Below are 18,584 nucleotides of genomic sequence, written 5' to 3' on the forward strand. Positions count from 1 at the left end.
TGATTCATTATCTGAGAATGACAGAAATGCCATTTACAGTCACATCCTGATCAATTTACTCCTACTTTATTAAATGTTAATTATTATTATTTATTATTAATGCGCATTAAAATGTTTAGTAAAACGTGAATTCATTATTCAATGGGTATTAAACACATTATGTATTGTTTTTCTTCTTAAATGCATGCAATAAACATTACATTTACTAAGATATTATTATTGAGCAGTTCAAGCATTATTTTTTCAAAACATCCTTTAAAAAAAAAAAACTTTCATTTTTCTTCAACAGGCTTTGAGAACGCACCTCGAATTTCCTACGTCGGCTAACGTTTGTCGGGAATGCCTGCTATTACAGGGTAACATTTGATAACGTTTTTTTGTATGTCCTACCCCTGTTTTAGCATTAGCTAATAATTGAATGGCCTCTGATCACAGTGTTAAAAGCGAATAAGAACCGAGCTAGAAAAAAAGATTTGTAAATAAAAATAACTTTGTGTTCGACTTTCAAGTGTAAACATTTTATACGAAATATGTTAATTTCATACATTCGATGTGATGGAATTTTATATTTTCGCACTCGTTACTGGGCTTTTTCTTTTTCACTTGCGATGAAATTCGTAAGACGAATAATCCTCGAGAAGAAAAAAAATGAAGTAAAAAGTGTTTTCACGACCCGAAAGCTTTGCGATGAAACGATTTTTCGGAGGGCATTATGTATACGTGAATATACGTAGGTTTAAAGGTCAGCAAGATATATCGCAGTGTCGTCAGCTCGGTCGTCATGGAGGTTACCGCGTGCGAAAACAGGTAACAACGTCGTTAAAAGTGACGGTGATGATTTTTTTTTTTTTTTTTTTTTGTTCCGTCTTTTTTCTTCTCATTTTATTGCTCTTATTTCATAAATTGTCACGGCAGGATTTTATTTTTTAACGGAGTGCCCAAGTTGTTTTCTCTCCGAAAGGTTTTTTTCGAGACAACTCGAAACGGCGGGGAAACAAAGCGAAATCTCGTCGTGTCGAGAGCGATTCGACCCCGGAGACGAGTATCTCCGCTTCTGAAGTTACTTTTTGTTTTTCAAGAAGCTTCTAATTTCCCAGAAGAGTTTCTCGAAACTGAAGGGAATTTATCTGCAACCAAAAATCAAAGTCTTCCTTTTATCCTCGATTCCGCGCTTCTGTTTCTTCGGGGAAGTTTACTGCAAAATATACGAGCCTTAAGTACGATATATGTAGGAAGGCTGCCCTCGATCAAAAGAAAAATGTCGAAAATCCGACCCCACAGATGCGCGTCAGAAAAAGAGCGAGACCACCGTCAATCCTTGACTCCAGCTGCGGACCATCTTATCCGATAAATAAAATAACTAGCTCTCCCGAAGGAAGTTTTATAAATTTTTTAAAAAGACAAGAAACTCTTTTTGTATTTTTGAATGAGATGGTTTATTCCGGCAAACCGATGCGCAACATTTTCGTAAATACGATAGTTGATAAAATCAGCTCTACTATCTAACTCTAACTTTTTGAATAAGTCAAAATCTTGACTTTGTGTCAAAACTTCAAGATTAAAACTACGAATGATGTATGAATGTTATCTAACGTATAAACTACAAAAAATAGGCTGGCGGCTGTGAAAAGTTTGCACGCGTGTAATAAATTTTAATCACAGTCCATCAATGGAAGTATAGAAAATTCGTTATGAACAATATTTCAGCATTTTTTATTCGACTGCTGGTATATTCGTAATCTGCAACGACGGATTGAACTTTCATGCCGTTTAATCGAGATATCGTCGCGGTGCGTGGTGAAAGAATTAAAAAATAACTACTCGCTGCGTCGTCAAAAATTTGCAAAAGACATTTACTTTTACGTACGGATTATTATTTTTACAATCTGCCTGGACATAAACCGCGGTATAAGAGTGAAACTCTATACGCTTCACAAACGTTGACGACCCCGGGCGTTTTGCCGGATAACGAGGCGGCCGTAATTTACACGATGTTACCAAAAATTATGTCTTGCAGCGGCGCAATTTTTCAGCAAATGAAAAACTCGGTTCTGCAGCTGAGGTAAAATCGTTGATTTTATTTTCAGAAAATATTCCGCTTCACGCTAGGGTGAATTTTACACAGGGATATGTATATTCGTACGTACAAAAACGTAACCCAATTTAACACCCGCGTGATTCTTGTACCAACAATATGCTGATTGTGAGTTATAACACGAAATTTTTCTTTCCCGTTTATACCCTACAGAAATGAATTTAAGGCTTCTGATTCTTACAATTGGTTTGAAAGACTTTAGGCTCGAGCCTTTGGCTGTGAGGTGTGTCCTGCCTTTTGTTGCGTAATATATTTTCCTTCTCTTTCAACAATATCAACCTGTAGCGGCAAAATGCTGACAAAGAAATAATACCAATTCGGTCCGGCGTGTGCGAGAAGCCGCTGAAGCACGATGGCGTCTGATTATCGAAATTCCATTGACATATTTCGTTCCTCTTGAGCTTCCGGGTTCGCGAAAGTCGGAGTGAAAAGGTTCACCGGTTTGAGAAGGTTGATAAGTTTTTACGTCAGTTTCAATTCCAAGATATCACTCGACCACATATCCCGGTGATTAATCAATTACCAGAAGTTAATTACAAAGCCGGGTCGTTATCGTTGCAAAGAGAGCGGAAAGTAGAAAAGATGGAGCCGTGAGTGTCGGGCAGACCTTTTAAAGGCTTCTGAAACCGGAAGAATAGGGTGCTGACCAAGTAACGGAAGGAGGAAAGGCGTTGACAAAGAAAGCATTGTTCGAATGGTAACAATCGAAGAAATTCAACAAAGTTGACCGAAAATCTTGGCTGAAACGTCGCGGAAAAGCGCGACGGAAACTTATTATTATTACACCTTATAACCTGTACAGACAAACTCGCAAACGTGATTGCGGAATTCTCGTTTAAAAGCGGGAGCGGCGGTGTGAAAATCACCGCAAAACTAGCAAGACTATGTAAGACAGCGTGCCAGAGTCCACGCGATAATCTTTCGCCTCACGATTACCCTACTTTTTGAATTAACCGAAGGGAGAAATTACACCGAGAACCGGTTACAATTTTCCCTTGTATTAACAACGTTTCTTCGCGTTATCGACCGCCTTCGGTATAAGATATCCATTGTCGTTTTAAGGCTATTCCTGTTATATTCCACCATTTCGCGAAAGCGGAAGTCGCGGTTAAACGTCGTCGTTGTGCCTCGGCTTTTAAAAATTCATCAAGTCCGGTGACCAGGTGATGATAATAATAATAATAATAATAATAATAATAATAATAATAATACCAGGTCCGTTTCACTTGTCACGCGAACTACACCGGATATATACCCTAAATTATCCACCGGTTTCACGGAAATAAAACAAGCTAACGGAACAACGACGAAGGGGGTGGACGTGTGACCTGCCACGAAAGCGGGTCGTCGTGAAGTTACGTAAAAAAGTAGGTAATTAACGAATTAGGTATATTACCCGCTTGGGACCGATTGAATTAAAGTAATTATTAAAAAATTTTGAACAAAGTATTAGGCCTGACGATGTTTATTTATTTTCTCAACACGGTTAACAGAGTTTTAGGGAAAATTGTCAGAATTGCAGGTTTGCGATCTGCGTGTAATCTTGGACGAAAAGTAGCGCTCCCTCTGTCCCGATAGAACGTCGTTGGTACTAAATCGGAAGCATGGGTCGAAGGTTCAAGGATTCCAATTATGTCGGACAGATTGGATTGTCAGTCCATGCACCGGACAACTGGATACCTATACGATCCAGTTTCATATCAGATTCAGGTGTATACGTTGCCCGACCTCCTCTACATATTCCCGATTCGAGCCGTTCTTTTCGATCTTCCTCTACGTTGACGAATCTAGTTCACGTCGTCATCCTTGAATAATTTACGTCAGCAGTTTTCGAATTATCGTTAAAAAAATTATGAAGGTGCTCGCTATTTTTCAATTCATTTAGGAAGGTTAGGTGAAAAATTAAAAATTTATAATTAACGGTGTGCTTTTGTTGGTGAAAAAAAAAACAAAATAACCGTTGATATATCCAGACTGTATATTGGAAAATATTCGTGGTAGCTACCATTGTGCGGAAATGCTTTTGAGAAATATCAAATGAATTATACTTCTTCGTCGATTCTTGGGGCATAAATTATGGAATTGTTGGAACGTCGAGCGCCGTTTACTTTCCTCAATTTATTCGCCACTTTCCATTGTTTCGGTCAATAAGCACGAGGTTTGCGGTGGGCGAAAAAAAAACGGAGGCTCGTGTTATGAAAGCACCCAGAGAGGCAGGGCATTGAGGCTTTTATCAAAATAAAATACGGGGACGTTAATAAAGAAAAAACGAAGGAAGAGACGGAGTCGAATGAAAACAAATGCAGATAAGGTCGGAGTCCGTACAACGTTTAACATTTAATGAAACCGTTAAATGGAACCGGTGTATGTCCGCACCACAGCGTTTCTTGTGTGCTGATATTGAAAGTAATCGAAATTTGCATTCACTTTGACGCTTCAGCTCTCCCATTTCTAACGATGCGAATCGTGCAATTCGGGATAACTGACGAACCATGGGGTGGGATACAAAAATACGAAAGGCCAAAACGTCGACGGGATGAAATCCCGAAAGTCAAACTACCGACAGTTAAAAACGTAGAAAGACCATAAAATACGAAGAGACGACTTGTAGAAAAATAATAATTGATAACGCAATTATGTGTAAATCAATTTATACCGACATTGTTTTCTTTTTTTTTTTCTCGAAAATGACCAAGATTATGAAGGACAAAATATTGAATTGCGAAAATACCGAAGAGTCGAAAAGTCGACTTCTCAAATGTCAGACTCGTGCCTTTGTCGAAGATCTACGAATCCGAATTTATTAATGACCCTTGACCAAAGACTCGAAAGGTCGAAATCCCGAAACCCGCTAAATACAGAACGGCCAAAATGCCGAAAGGTTGGCTGACGTCAGAAACACATAATATATAATATATTCTCTGCAACGACACACGTATCCGACGGCCGGTGTCTAGTAGCATCTAGCACAAGTCTAGGCAACTATAACAACCGTATTACGGCCCTTCTGCATTTTGCTGATCTTAATTCTGCTCCTTCTGAACTTTGATTGTCGACAACTAATTTTTATCAATATAAATATCAATTTATCTTATTATATTTATACGAAATAGTCCTTACCTAAAATATGCGTAATCTTTTTATTTTTTCGGGGATTTTTATACCCAGCGATACTGCGCTCTTACTAATCCTGTACCTATCAAAAAGTGATAGTTTTCGCGGTGAAAACGACAAGATGCCAGTTTTCGTAAGAAATCTGAAACGCTTCTACTTTTCGTAAGAGGCGTCGATCCATTGTAACGAATGACGACAATTTCAGGCGTGGTCGGAAGAATCGAAATCACTTTGATTCATCCCTTCAATAGCATTCTCACCCTTAATTATGAGTGTTAACTACGTCGCATCGCTAAGGGGTCCGCGCTCACCCTCAGCAGATTAACTCAATCTCTGCACCTTGTTTGAGAGAGTTTCTTTTTGTTCCTCGCTGACGGCGAACACTATTAATCGAGTTCAGCGGAGGCCTAGGGGTTTCTAAAACCTGTAGCATCTTCTATGTCGCTTACAAGTTTGTCAGCGATAGTGAATCCTCCCCACTTCAGCTAACTCTCAGATAATCAACTTGAGCGACCGTCCTTTCATCTGTACACTGCAGGCTTCCTCCAAAGTTGATTAGCCTGGACCCTTTTTTCGTAGGGATGAGAAAAAGAGCCGATAAAGCGGTTTGGACGTGTTTGTCAGGCTAGATTTTGGCAATATTATATTTTCTTGGTGTTTGATTTTTCTTTCGTCATTGCGAAAGAAAGAATTGTAAATTCGTCACGGTTGGTTCATCAATATTAACGAATGCGATAGTAATACCGAGGTACGAGAACTCGGCCACTTTATCAGGGACCATCACGCATTTTAGTAATTTATTTCGTTTTATTAGGATTTGTGCGCAGAAGCCTTCCGCTCCCAGGATGGCTGTCGGTGAATGGATTTATGGTTAAGATCCTTTGTAAACTGGTCACGAATATCACGAAACTACGAATTGCCGGGAACCGAAGTTCAATCCCTCAGCAATAAACTGAGCCAAGATCAATTACGGTGACCTGTAAGAAGCTCCCGATGAATTTCAGGGCACGTGTTTCTTTCGCAGGCCGAAGGCAGGTGGAGTAGACATCTTGAATTTTCAAGTACCACGTGCGCCCTATTACACAAGTTTCTTTTGCAAAGAGATATAACATCGTTTTTTTTTATAGCATAACGTAACATGGTTTATTCTTTTCAATCCGTTTTTTTTTTTTTTTTGCTGCAATACCATATACAAGTTTTCATCTGGATGTATTTGCATATTTACCTGCATTGTGCGTTATATTTTTCATGTCTTGAGCAAAACGAAAGTTTCATAATCAAGTCGCTCGCGGTTCGCCCCGCGGCAAGTGATTTTGTTCAGCATGACTGGCTTTCGCATTAAAGCCAATTCCATATCTCATACCTCATCTTTGCTTCTCTCCATCGTTTTCCCACTCGCGTAAATACACCGCGAAAAGTAAAATGAGGCAAAACAAACTTGTGGGAGGAAAAAAGTTAGAAGCATAAAGGCGCAGCCTCACCTCCGAAGTTGGATTACTTCTCGCGTTTGTCGTTTTTATTTTGGTCAATGGACAAACTAATTTCTGCACTGCCGCCTCACACTGCCGTGCATCGATTCGATTTCGTTCGTATATCCTCGTCCTTGTGATATTCGAGCAGCGGAGATGAGAGTTGGTCCATTAATTTTATTCTATTGCTGCAGCTGATATTCCGATACACCGAGGGAGATTTTCAATTCTTTTGAAACTCAATTTACTTTTCGAATCGTCTTGTTGGTGTACCTACCTATACGCGAATGGTAGGCACGTGAGGAAATGCAGGGACTCTTGACTCGTTCGACTCTCCGAGCTTTACGTTATTACAGCCGCTGCTCTCTTTTCCGACTATCTTTCTTCCTCTCTCTCTCTCTCACGCTTTCAGTCGTTTCCTTCTTTGCCGACATCCCCTCACGGCTCAAAAATAAAACTATTCTACATCTCCTACTTGCCTCGAGTACTATAAGCGAGCTTTTGTGAAAAGTTTTCTTGTTTCTCTGGACGTACATGCGGTCTCCAGTTCATCGTATACTCTTTTGAATTCTCCCGAGTGGTTAATTTGGTTGCAAAAACTCACCGGCAAAATATTCACGCTCACCAATGTCAAGTGCGCTGTGATATTTTCATTATGGACCATAGCGTGATTTGATCTGTACATGCGATATTATGGTCATTCAAAAAAGACGTAAGCAAAGATCATCGATATTCCGCGAGCAACAAGTGATTGAAAATCGATCGATGCGTATGAATATTCTGCTTGGAACACGGTTGCGTGCCTATAGCTTTTACGAAAATTATTGGCGTCGGGAATAAACTTAAAAGGGTTAATGAATATTCAGGAACGAACCCATAGAACGTTCCGTTTGTCACCGTGAACTTCGATCTGCTCTCTAAATAATGCAAAACGATCACAAATAGCCGTAGAGAGCCCGGGCGCTGGTCGATCGGGTCGTGAAATATATAAACGAAGGTCAGCCCGAATATCGAACAGTGTGGCCACCTCGGTATTAGCGAATTTAAGAACGGTTGCAGAATTAGAATCAATTCAAAAAAGTCGAGGCAAAAAAGTATCGAAGAAATTAAATGGCTAATAAGACCAGTTTTTTAACACCTGCGACAACAACGATCCTCATATTTCTTATATATATATATTGATCGCTGTGAAAAAAAGATGTATGGCTGTAGGTAATCCCGGTTCTGGAACCATTGTGCGGAGTCGGGTTTTCGGTGAAAACGAAAAAGCGGCGGAAACGAGGCGATATGACTCGCACGTTTTATGTTGGATATGTTTTTGCACGTCGAGCTTCGTGTGATGCTTTCTTACCCTGACACACCAGTATTACACATGATGTGTGTATCTGCGACCGCAATTCTTTTCAACGATGAAGACTTTTTCGATCTTTACGAAATTTTCCCTCCCCCCTTTACGGTTCATAAGAACTCGTTTTATCACCTTTCAGCAGAGAAACGTCGTGGTTATCGCGAATACGAAAATATCTGCTGATAGTCGATTGAACTTACGTGACAAATTGTTTGTTTGATAATTCGAAGTGGGTGCAAGAGTGATGAAAAAAATGCTTACGCAAAAATCGTATCTGCGATCCAATCAAGTGTGATTGTTTTCATTGTTTTCTGCTTATCGACGATTTCGAAAATGCAAAATTCACGTTGCAGTTATATTTTGATTAGGTTTGCGAGCTTAGCCCCTGTTGTCTCCTGTACCTAACTCTTTGACAAATGACGATGAATCGCAGACTATAGCGAGGTGGGCTTAGCGCAGACGTTGACGTCTTCATAGATCATACATTCATGTTTCATGCTCGATTTACATACACGTATGCGTTCTATGTATGCTTGAACGCCAGTTGGTCTGAGCGCTGAGTGGAAGCTTTGAGGGTCTCAAGGAAAGGAGGGTGAGACGAGGGAGATACGAAGGGATAGAGAGATAGAGAGAGAGATAGAGAGAGAGGCATGAAAGAAGGGGTCCGCTTGACTGGGTGACTCGGAGGCCCTTATCTCTCTAATAACGCTTTACATACAAATTAGGAAAATTAAAGGAACGAAATGAACCTATGTTTTCGAAATTAAACCAGCATCAGATACCATCCGCGTGCTCCTCTGACTCGTCAAGTTTTACTTGTTTTTACGATGCATCATCGTACGCTACGAAACGAAAGCAATAAATGCCTGCTCACCTGCCACGATGCTTCAGGACCGACTGAAGCAAGAATAATTTTCAGATCTTATAACGCCATTTTTCCAAAGCTTTTCTTTGCATCAGTGCTGTTCGAATCTTTCCGTAAATTATTTCCCTCAATCTCGCTGCAGGCGTAATAATTTTTTAAAAAATTCACACCTGTCGAACACACAAATTTCAGGATTAATAATTAATAGCTCCGCAGGTTCGAAAGATCCGAACTCCAGTTTTCAGCAGTTCGACCGAATGATCGAATCGAGAGTAGGTACGTTTCGTGAGGTGCAACTCGACGCTTGTCCTGATTCTACGAGACGTGCGACTCTGCCGTTGTAGATATAACCCGTCGAAAGCAGTTTCCATTCGCTGTGTCGGTGAATTTATGGAAAATGGCCTCCGCAGTTTGAAAGCTCTTGACATCGGATGATCGCCTCGTTCTTTACAGCCCACGGTAATTTCTGTGACGCCGTATAACCTTTTCATACGCTTTCGGGGGTGAGACGAAATTGTTGACGAGGGAAGGACGAGTCTATAACAAACTCCCTGGGCAATAATAACGCGAGGGAATAATAATTCATCATTCGGCGATCAGATCGATGTATAATATACGCTAGACACGTGCAGTTGGTTTATTCCGATCGGCCAGAAATCCAATTTCTGGCCGATCGGAATAAACGAGAAAAGACGGAAAAACAGGCCTAACTCAACGACCTACTATTACGTAGGTTTCTTTATTTCAAGAGGGGCAAACTAGCTTCGCGTCGCGACGCTTTCCGGCGCGGCGTCGGGGGAATAATAACGAGCGGGAAATTACTTGGTTGTAGAATAATTCATCGATTACCTTCCGATCGTTCAATTTTCTCACTTTTATCATCGATGCGCATTGCCGCACATGCATTCGTGTTCGGGAAACATTGAGACAACGTATATATAATACAGATGATAGGGTGTTCTGCTCAATGGGGCAACATATTTTTCTCGGTATTTGATACGCAACCGATGGTTTTTACCGCTGTGCCAGAGTCTGCAGAATTATTGATGAGACGAGTGTGTGTGGTGTCTCATAGCTCGAGACGTAAAATGAATCGGAATTTTGTTACAACGTTGTATTCATCATCCGTGTCTCAGGCTTACACCTTCTGAAAATGACGCTCACGCGACGTGAAATCCCATGATTACCTTTCATATTTCAAAGGTATATTTATTTATCCAACTACGATCTTCGATATTCGGAAATTGTAAAAACTGCGTTGAGCGTCATTCGTCGGATATTCGCACAGTTGTAATTCAGCTCGACGGCATATCATTGGACTGACATGATGATTTGCAAAATTTCGATTCACGCCCATGGGCAACGGGGTCTATATACAACATAACACCGAGGCAAAAATATTTTCGAATAAACTCCGCTTTTTATGATCTTGAAAACGCTTAGCGTGCAATTGAGATAACAGCGTCAACTAATTAGCGCCTGGCTAGGTGCACTTAAAACGAAGTTAACTACACTCTGGTGACGTAAGCAGACCACCAAGTAACGAGTCGACCTCTTATATCTGGGTCTCGCAGATGTACCGAGAAGCCGAGAGAAACAGAGAGAGGGGAAAGAGAGAGACACGCAGAAACAAAAGACTGGAGAAGGAAGAAGAGTTGTAACCATGGAAACTCTCACGTAGACGCCATGCTTTCCTTCCTTAACCTGACCACCATAATATCGGTTCAAGGTAGCTTCGAGCTTTATGACGCACGGCAGAAGAAAGGCATCTGGTTCATTTTTAATGCTCGTGGAACTTCGTTACGCACGCAAAAGATGGGAGGATGAAAGCCTTCAATATGGGAGGTTGAAATATTTCGAACTTCGATCCATGAGTCTTTTATATCCGTTGTTTCACTCTGCGCTTTCTTAATTTTATCATCAAGTTTCATGAAATATGTTAAAACTTTGCTCAGCCACATTTCGAACTCGTTGTGTGAAGTTGAATAATTGCGATGTGTCATTCATTGGTTTATCTCTCGAGAAAGTGGAATTTTTTTTTTTTTTTCAAGTTGTGAACATTCGTCTTTACTCAGAGAATTCTTGTGCAGATATAATCATGAAACAGTGATGTTTGTACCACACGATACAATGGGTTATACAATGAACTGGATATGCAGTAAATAAATGTCTTTCCTAAGATATTTGCTCTCGTGCTTTTCGCGATTTCAAAAGAAGCGTCGAGGTCAGTCGTCAAGATTTCATGGCGGAGATAAGACGAAAAAGAAAAAAAAAAGACAATGTCTTGTTCAGCGAGAACGAGAACCGCGGTACTTTTATACGGTCATAATTTTATTTTTACGTTCATTTCTGTTTTTCTTTTTTCTTTTTTTTTTTTTTTTTTTTTCCCCCACCAGAGAAATCCGAGTGTCGTGAGTTGAATGAGGGTCGAGTTTCAGCAGTTTGCAACTAAAATTGCACCATTTTATCTTCGTACAGATAAAACGCGGGTGGGTTATGAGTAGGTATAGGCTTTATATCAAGTCAGTTGGTGTATAAAAAAGTTCTTCTCACAATCGCTCACGGCACAGAGCATCTAGAATTACAACAGCTTATACAGCTTATATTGTTTTTGATCTACCCCCGACAAAGTTCGATACTCGAATTACGAGATTAACCCCAAAACTCTTCGGCGGCTCTACTCGTGCAGTTAGCAGGCGTGATGGATGTGCCTCCGCGTAATGTATACACATACACATTTCATGTATATGCGTGTGTTTGCCTGTGTGTGTGAGTTATCAGAGAATCCTGAAACGGTCGAGAAATTCTGGCGTCGATTTATATTACATCACGTTATTTTTTTCTGTCCAACTGTGTATAATCACCTTGGCAAAGATCAATCCTCATCAATCTTGAGATCAAGTAGAAATTTTCTGCATTATCCATAGTTTGCGCCCATCGACTCTCTCTCTCCCTCTCTCTCTCTCTCCCTGTCTATTTTTTAATTTCCGCACACTTTTTGCACTTTCGTTGAATGGTTTACACGAATCGCCAACTTATTTTACCGAACGGAAACGAATCCTTCCGCTTCTCATTCGGAAAATTTTGTTAGCGGCTTGTGGAAATACAAGCCTTATAGAATTTCTTCACCGGCTTGGAAATCTTGAATACAATTCCCTGCTTTGCAAAACTTTATTCGAAATCCTCATACAATGTATTTTCGCATTACTGATTCAGCTTGTTTTTTTTCGGTATTATACGTACCTACATTCGGAAAAATCTTTTATTTTCATTTTTATTTAATGTTAAATTCACCTTTGATCGCGAGTTTAAGCAATAGGAAAAAATAATATTAATGGGCAAAAGTTGAAAAAACGAATACACGTTTCGGTTGAATAAACGCGCACTTGTGACGGATGGACAAAAACTTCTACACACGTGCTTCGTGAATTTTATTGTTCATTTTGACGCATAGAGTGAAATATTCAAAGGCCTTCGGTGATATCAGCCAAACATTGAGAGGCAGGCTTTATAATATTTTCACGAGATTGATGATTCCGAAAGGAAAAGGATACGCTTCACGATTAGGTTCCAGCTGTGCCAAACTGACGCAGATCAAAGTGTTGGGGGGGTAATTCTACCGTGTGTGAAACGTGTGCGTATTAATGCTGAGAAATCTTAGTTGGCCACGTTTCGCTATTAACCTGATAAATCAAGCCTCAATCTCGTTGCCGCGATAAATGACGTTAACCAAACAAGGCACAGCCTGGAAGTACGATATCGGGCAAGTATAACGATTCCGGGGTTGTGGAGAAGTCGTAAAGTTTTGTGCTCCAATGTACCGCCACTGTTCTCGCTCCTGGTATTCCCAGCATGCAGCTTGTAACACGAACGGATTTCATCATCTGATCGAAAGGCGAGGTGCGTCGGTTATACGACCTGAACTGTGAGCTGTAAACGTTATACGAGCGAAATTGCGAATCCTGCGGGAATACTCTGATCCTGTGTACGCGAATAATCGTGCAAGTAATACACGCCTGACTGTAAACTGCGCGGGGGTCGAATGCCGTTTGATATTGATTTTTCACGTGTCCTTCGTTGAATCGCTGTGTGGATGTCATTTGACACGCATCTAACGATTGAGCTCATGAACCGAACGCGTTAATGCGCGATTTGAATCGGCGAGTATTTACAGGGGTTGAAAAATCCATACTTGTCTCTCATTCCAGTCTTCGACGAACTGCAGTTCGCGTCGAGGCTTCGCTGTGCTTTCAGAATCCGTATAGACAGCGGGGAAAATTTTCTCCAAGATCTGCAGCATCGATAGACTTGTCATTTTCATGCACGTTTAAATAAAACTCTTCGTCGTGGGTAACAGCGTCGAATACCGCACGGTTTTCTTCCATCTCGCGTAACCTTGCGATAAAGAATCGAGACGTCGTGCCAAGATGGAAGCTTTATAAAGCACATCTAGTATTCGATATTCAGAGTGCGTTTCAATTCACATATCTAGGTACAAGTCACACATTTTACAAATACATGATTTTCGAAATTGCACTCTCTCTGTAGTATGATTGTGGAAAAATAAAAAATTTTACCCAAAGTGTTTGAAACTTGAATAAATCTTCCACGAAAAGAATTTATGAAGTGAAATTTAAAAGAAAGAATCGGGCAGATATGGAAAAATTCAATCCGTTTTGATAATTTAATATGAAGAACTTTTACCGTATAAGGCAAGAATGGAATTGCTGCGACAGCAGTTAACTTCTCGGTTAAATTTTATGGAGATGGGAGAAAATAATAGGTAAAGAAAAAAATAGAATTGGCTATGAAGAAGTCTCGAGCTGTCTAATACACTTCATCTTCAATGAATTTTCCACCAGTTCTGGCACAAAACAAAGGTCATTTCGTGCAGATCTTCACGGATTCGAAGGATGCTCGCAGTTGTGAATTGATGGTTATATCTTCTTGCCAAAATTATTCAGCTACGCGTGACATTGAAATGAGAATAAGTCGATTGTTTCTAGTCCTGATAATTAATACGATCCTGGTAGTTGAAGAAAGTCGTTAGAAAAATTCTTATTGTACGCTGCTGAAATTTTGTAGACAGGTATATTCGTGGGAGAGATTAACGAAAATATTTTATTATTAATCTTGGTATATTATCAAAGTCTAATTTACTGTAACATAAGCGCTAATTATATCTTCTAGTTTATAGAGATCTTACATCAAAGAATGCATACTTTTTAATTCACAATTCAGTGTCTCAAATTCTAAAGGTAACGATTCCCTCTGGACGCATGTTTTCGACCTAATCTTCTATCTCACAGCTCACATGCAATTGTCGACGCTTCGGGTAGGGATTTGATTGGGATAGACTTTGATTCCCGGCAATTTCCGTCTAAACACTCCAGAACCGGTAGAAGACGAGGCGAGATACTCGTCCTTACGCGACAGGAAACGCGCGGGGATATAATACAGATGAAGTGGGAAACAAGGGCGTTCGGTTCAAGGCTGAGCAAGGGGCTTGAATTCTCTGAATGTACAGACACAGAGAGGCGTAAGAGGGTTTCGAATTCAGCCCCGATACCCTCGCGTTTATCAATTCCTCGACGTTAAAAACCGAGGCGAACGTTAATATTGAACCATTCGGGTAGCGCCGTGTGTCGAAGGGAGAAAGAGCTAGCTGCCTTGAAGGCTTTCTTAACTTCATCCGGTAGGGACAGCCCTTCGCTTCCTCTTGACTATCACTTATTCATCGCAAATGTGATAAGGGTAAGTCCGGCACCGTGGAATTCCCCTACCGACAATGAAGGGGTGGATATCCATCTCCCACTTTCCGTCTACCGACAACCTTGTACCGTTATTAATCGCTTAGACACGATCCTCGAATTTCTGCAACCGATTAAACTTCTCTATGATCATATTATATGCAATACGTATATGTGTTGCGTTGATGCTTCGTCTTCGATTGCTGTTATTTGACTAATCACGGTCTCGATTTTCGACCCTGCCAGAGATCGATGCACGGTTTCTTCCAATTTACGTTTTTTCGTGCTCGAGCTTTTCTCTTTTTTTTTCCATTTATTTACATCTTGACTCGCGTCGCCCCATCTCGATCTGTCTTTTATTCTTGCGAATCATTCGGCTCGTCTGACAATGTAAAAGTTTATTGTATTTGCAGGAGTTGAATCTCATTCCAGTTTCATGCCCCGGAATCATTGTTAGGGGCTCTCAGTTACACAACGCGCCGATTCGAGAAGCGATACTTGTTACGCTGCTCGACGAGGGGTGAAACCGAATTAAAACGTTTCCGTAATTTCAAGTTTATTTTTCCTTGCTTTGTTCTCGTTCTTTCATTCTCGATCCCTTTTTATACGACGTATCAAAAACGACTCAGAAGCATGGCAAGATACTTTATGATATTACAATTGATGAAAGAGTTACGGCGATGAATTTGAATAGAATGACACTCAATGGGAGTATAACAATTTTATATAATAAAACTTGAGTCAAATTGAATTCAACCCAACTTGCCTTGAATATAAATTCTGTATAAATTAACTACGCGCTCGTCCAAAATAATAAATTCCAATACTGATAAGTATTTTTTGGATTCTTATTTTCGCCTTGAAATTTATGAAATCTTCGATCAAACGGCCGCTAAGTCTCGCTAGAAAAATCGTTCAAAATTTTCTTCAATCTCTTTAGACATCTTCAATGATACAGTTTTCTCGCAATGAAATTGTCGTTGATGAATTCAATCCGTCGTCTATCGGCGCGAGTTGCAGGATGATCGCGAGTCTGACCATTTCGTGTAATATATACTATCAAGCAGCACAACGCGATGCACTTGCTGCAAAATCTAACCGCGTATATAGTACACGATGCAGCAGGCAGACCGATTAGGTTTAATGCAATTGTGAAACGGAGATGCCCGCATGCTGCTTCGAACTCGGGGCTTAACCGAAGCTTTTCGAAGCGTTTTCCCAACGTAATCTGCTCATCCTGAGGTTTTAATTAGCGGAAAAGCTTTGCTTCGATATATGCGAGATATTGCTTTCTGCGAGGCACTGTATATGAGTTTTCTTCTTGCCGGTTGAGAGGAGAGAAAAATTGTTAACTCAGGCAGTCGGATGGTCGAAGAATTCTCTTTTTGCTCAATTAAAGTCGCATCGTTACTCCGTCTTTTTTTCACTAGCAGCTTCGCTGACTTCATTCGATTGAAAAACGACCATTCCACCACCTTCCCTCTCCAGCTGTTGTTTTCTCTCTCTCTCTCTCTCTCTCTCTCTCTCTCTCTTCTTATTCTTCTTCTTTAATAGATTTTACCTCTATGTTTTTCATCGCCTGCTGCAAATCGTAGAGATTTACCAGTTTTATTTTTTGCATCAAACTTTGATGATCTCTTTGACAGAATTTACCGATTCGATCAATCGACAATTGTTATGAACAACCATCACGTTTCTGAGGAGAATATAGAGATAACCTATAAATGCGGAGACGAAGGGAAACGCGATGACAGTAAACAGCCCAGGAGTTGAGACTTCTCAAGCAAGTTGGTTGGTGAGGTAATCTCGTTAGTAATAAGTAATATTTGTTTTGTTAAATTGAAATAATGGGATTAAGAGTTTTTGCGGCAAGGTGACACTTTTCTTTTTCTAGTCTCTATAAATCTGTAGATTTCCACGAAATAGATATATACAAATCTCATTACGTCTTACGTTAACAAAGCGGTTTTATATATTGTGGAAAAGTTTTCCTCTTGGATTATATTTTCAACTTATAATGAAGCTCTGTACGGTTACAAGTCTTTCACTGATAATACGAATCAAGTTTCCTTTCGGTACCGTGATTGGTTATTAGTTGATGAAACTAAATTCCATGAGTAACTTACTTATGGGGTGATTAAAACGGGTTTATAACCTACTTTTAACTTCGTTTGAATCTTTCGTTATATCGAATACACGTGACGAAAGGTACAAAGCTTTACGCAGTCGATTTAAAACCATTTTAATTGGTGCAAAAACAACTCGTCGCGTTCTTGTAACTTTGTCTTATATTGTTATAACGCAGACGATGAGGATTACATGTTTCAAAGTAATTGGCACGTGTCTCATGAATAACAAGGATTTGTTCTTGTTTTTTTTTTTTTTTTGTTTTTTTTTTTTTCTTATTTCACTCACCCAACGAGCGTGCTTGATTTAAATTATTATAAATTTATTATACCTTTTGGGGAACATTTGGGTCCGCCGTCTGGTTTCACGTGAGGTCAGCCGAGTCCGTCGAGGCACTGCAACTATCACACTGTAATTCTGTTTGTTCGTAACCGCAATACTCAGCACCAGCCGCGTCATGTTTGAGCAATTGCATTTCAAAGTATTGTTTAGAAGGGCACTCGAATTCGCTCATTTTTAGGTATGTGTTTGATGCGTCTGTATTTAACGATTAAAAATGGAATTGGTATGCTTGTTGTATGAATTTACTTCTCTTATATCCTTTGTAACTTTTGTCGCGCGAGGGGATTGCTAATTAGTTTTATTATTTTATTTCTTTTTCTCTTTATACTATCACTACTATAATCGTTAATTTTAGTTTTATTTATTTAATTATTCACTTTCGTTTATCCAATTATCTAACAAGCTTCTTACAATATTCACTCGAGTATTGAGAAATAAATGTATAATTTCATATGTATATGTAAATAGGGTGGGTAGCTATATTTGTTATTATAAAGAGAGAAATATTTTAATATAACGATTAGGTACTGAGGAAAAAATCTATTTAAATCTTCAACGTTTATTTGATTTACATTTATTTATTTATTCATTTGATTATGCCGTAAGTTTTAGATGCACGTTACTTATCATTTCATTTATTAATTCATTTTTTTACTTATTTATGATCAAGTTTTCAAATTTTAGAATTATTGTGTTTAATGTTATTATACCGTTATATATATAATTCGTATAGGATTATTACATGATGGTGGCTTAAATTTACGTTTGGCATTAAAATCAAACGATATTTCAATCGTTATTTTCTCCCGACAATATATTTGTCTCAACAGTTGACATTTTTATCGCTATTTAATAATTGTTACGGCCACTTTATTATTGGGGTTTCATCAATAGTATCTAGATTCCGGTAAATTCGAATGACAATGCCACGTTATCCAGAAAATGAATGTTTGTATAGCGGTTTGCCTTCCATTGCTGCATATTTACATAATACGGCCCGAAGCTAATTACAAAAGTACCAGATCGTGAAATTAACACACTCCACAGCGCAAATAGTGTATACGTATATTAATTATTTTATACGGTGGTAATTTTTCGTTTCTTTATATGTAATTATTATTTATTCCGCGCGTACAGATCGTCGAAACGAAAATATTAGCAAAGAAAAAATGCAGTAAGATATTAACGACGGGTCGTTTATTCAAATAATCAATTCAATTTATGCACCGATTAATTTGATTACGTTCAAGATAATTATTCGGCGCCCAAGGGCAAACAGTAATTTTATCAAATGATTCCTGAATTTGTCGAAGCATCTTTTTATATTATCAACATTTCGAGGCGAGGGCATATCGGCTCGAAATTTCGCCAACAAGTTTCTTCACATCGTAAATCCGGCCTTCGCCAATGAAATTGAACCAGTTGTGAGGTGCGCTTCGATAGAAGCGCACAAGTCGCAGACTCCCATTGAAAT

The 18,584-nt window shown here is 39.4% G+C and overlaps 1 protein-coding gene and 1 long non-coding RNA gene across 5 annotated transcripts in view; one reads left to right on the top strand and one right to left on the bottom strand.

Moving 5' to 3' along the window:
• The window catches only part of LOC124185443 (small conductance calcium-activated potassium channel protein), a 155,458-nt gene that overhangs the window by 65,434 nt on the left and 71,440 nt on the right, over positions 1-18,584 (bottom strand). The window contains exon 1 of one of the 3 annotated variants that reach the window (XM_046576232.1): positions 17,100-17,561. The exons of the other annotated variants lie outside the window; for them this stretch is intronic. The gene's annotated coding sequence lies outside the window, so the exon portion shown is untranslated. Of the gene's footprint in view, positions 1-17,099; positions 17,562-18,584 lie in introns of those variants that run through there. 3 annotated transcript variants of the gene reach the window in all.
• The window catches only part of LOC124185450, a 157,378-nt gene that overhangs the window by 50,710 nt on the left and 88,084 nt on the right, over positions 1-18,584 (top strand). The gene's annotated exons all lie outside the window — the stretch shown is intronic.

The sequence above is a fragment of the Neodiprion fabricii genome, chromosome 6 (genome assembly GCF_021155785.1).
Source record: "Neodiprion fabricii isolate iyNeoFabr1 chromosome 6, iyNeoFabr1.1, whole genome shotgun sequence".
Classification (NCBI taxonomy): domain Eukaryota; kingdom Metazoa; phylum Arthropoda; class Insecta; order Hymenoptera; family Diprionidae; genus Neodiprion; species Neodiprion fabricii.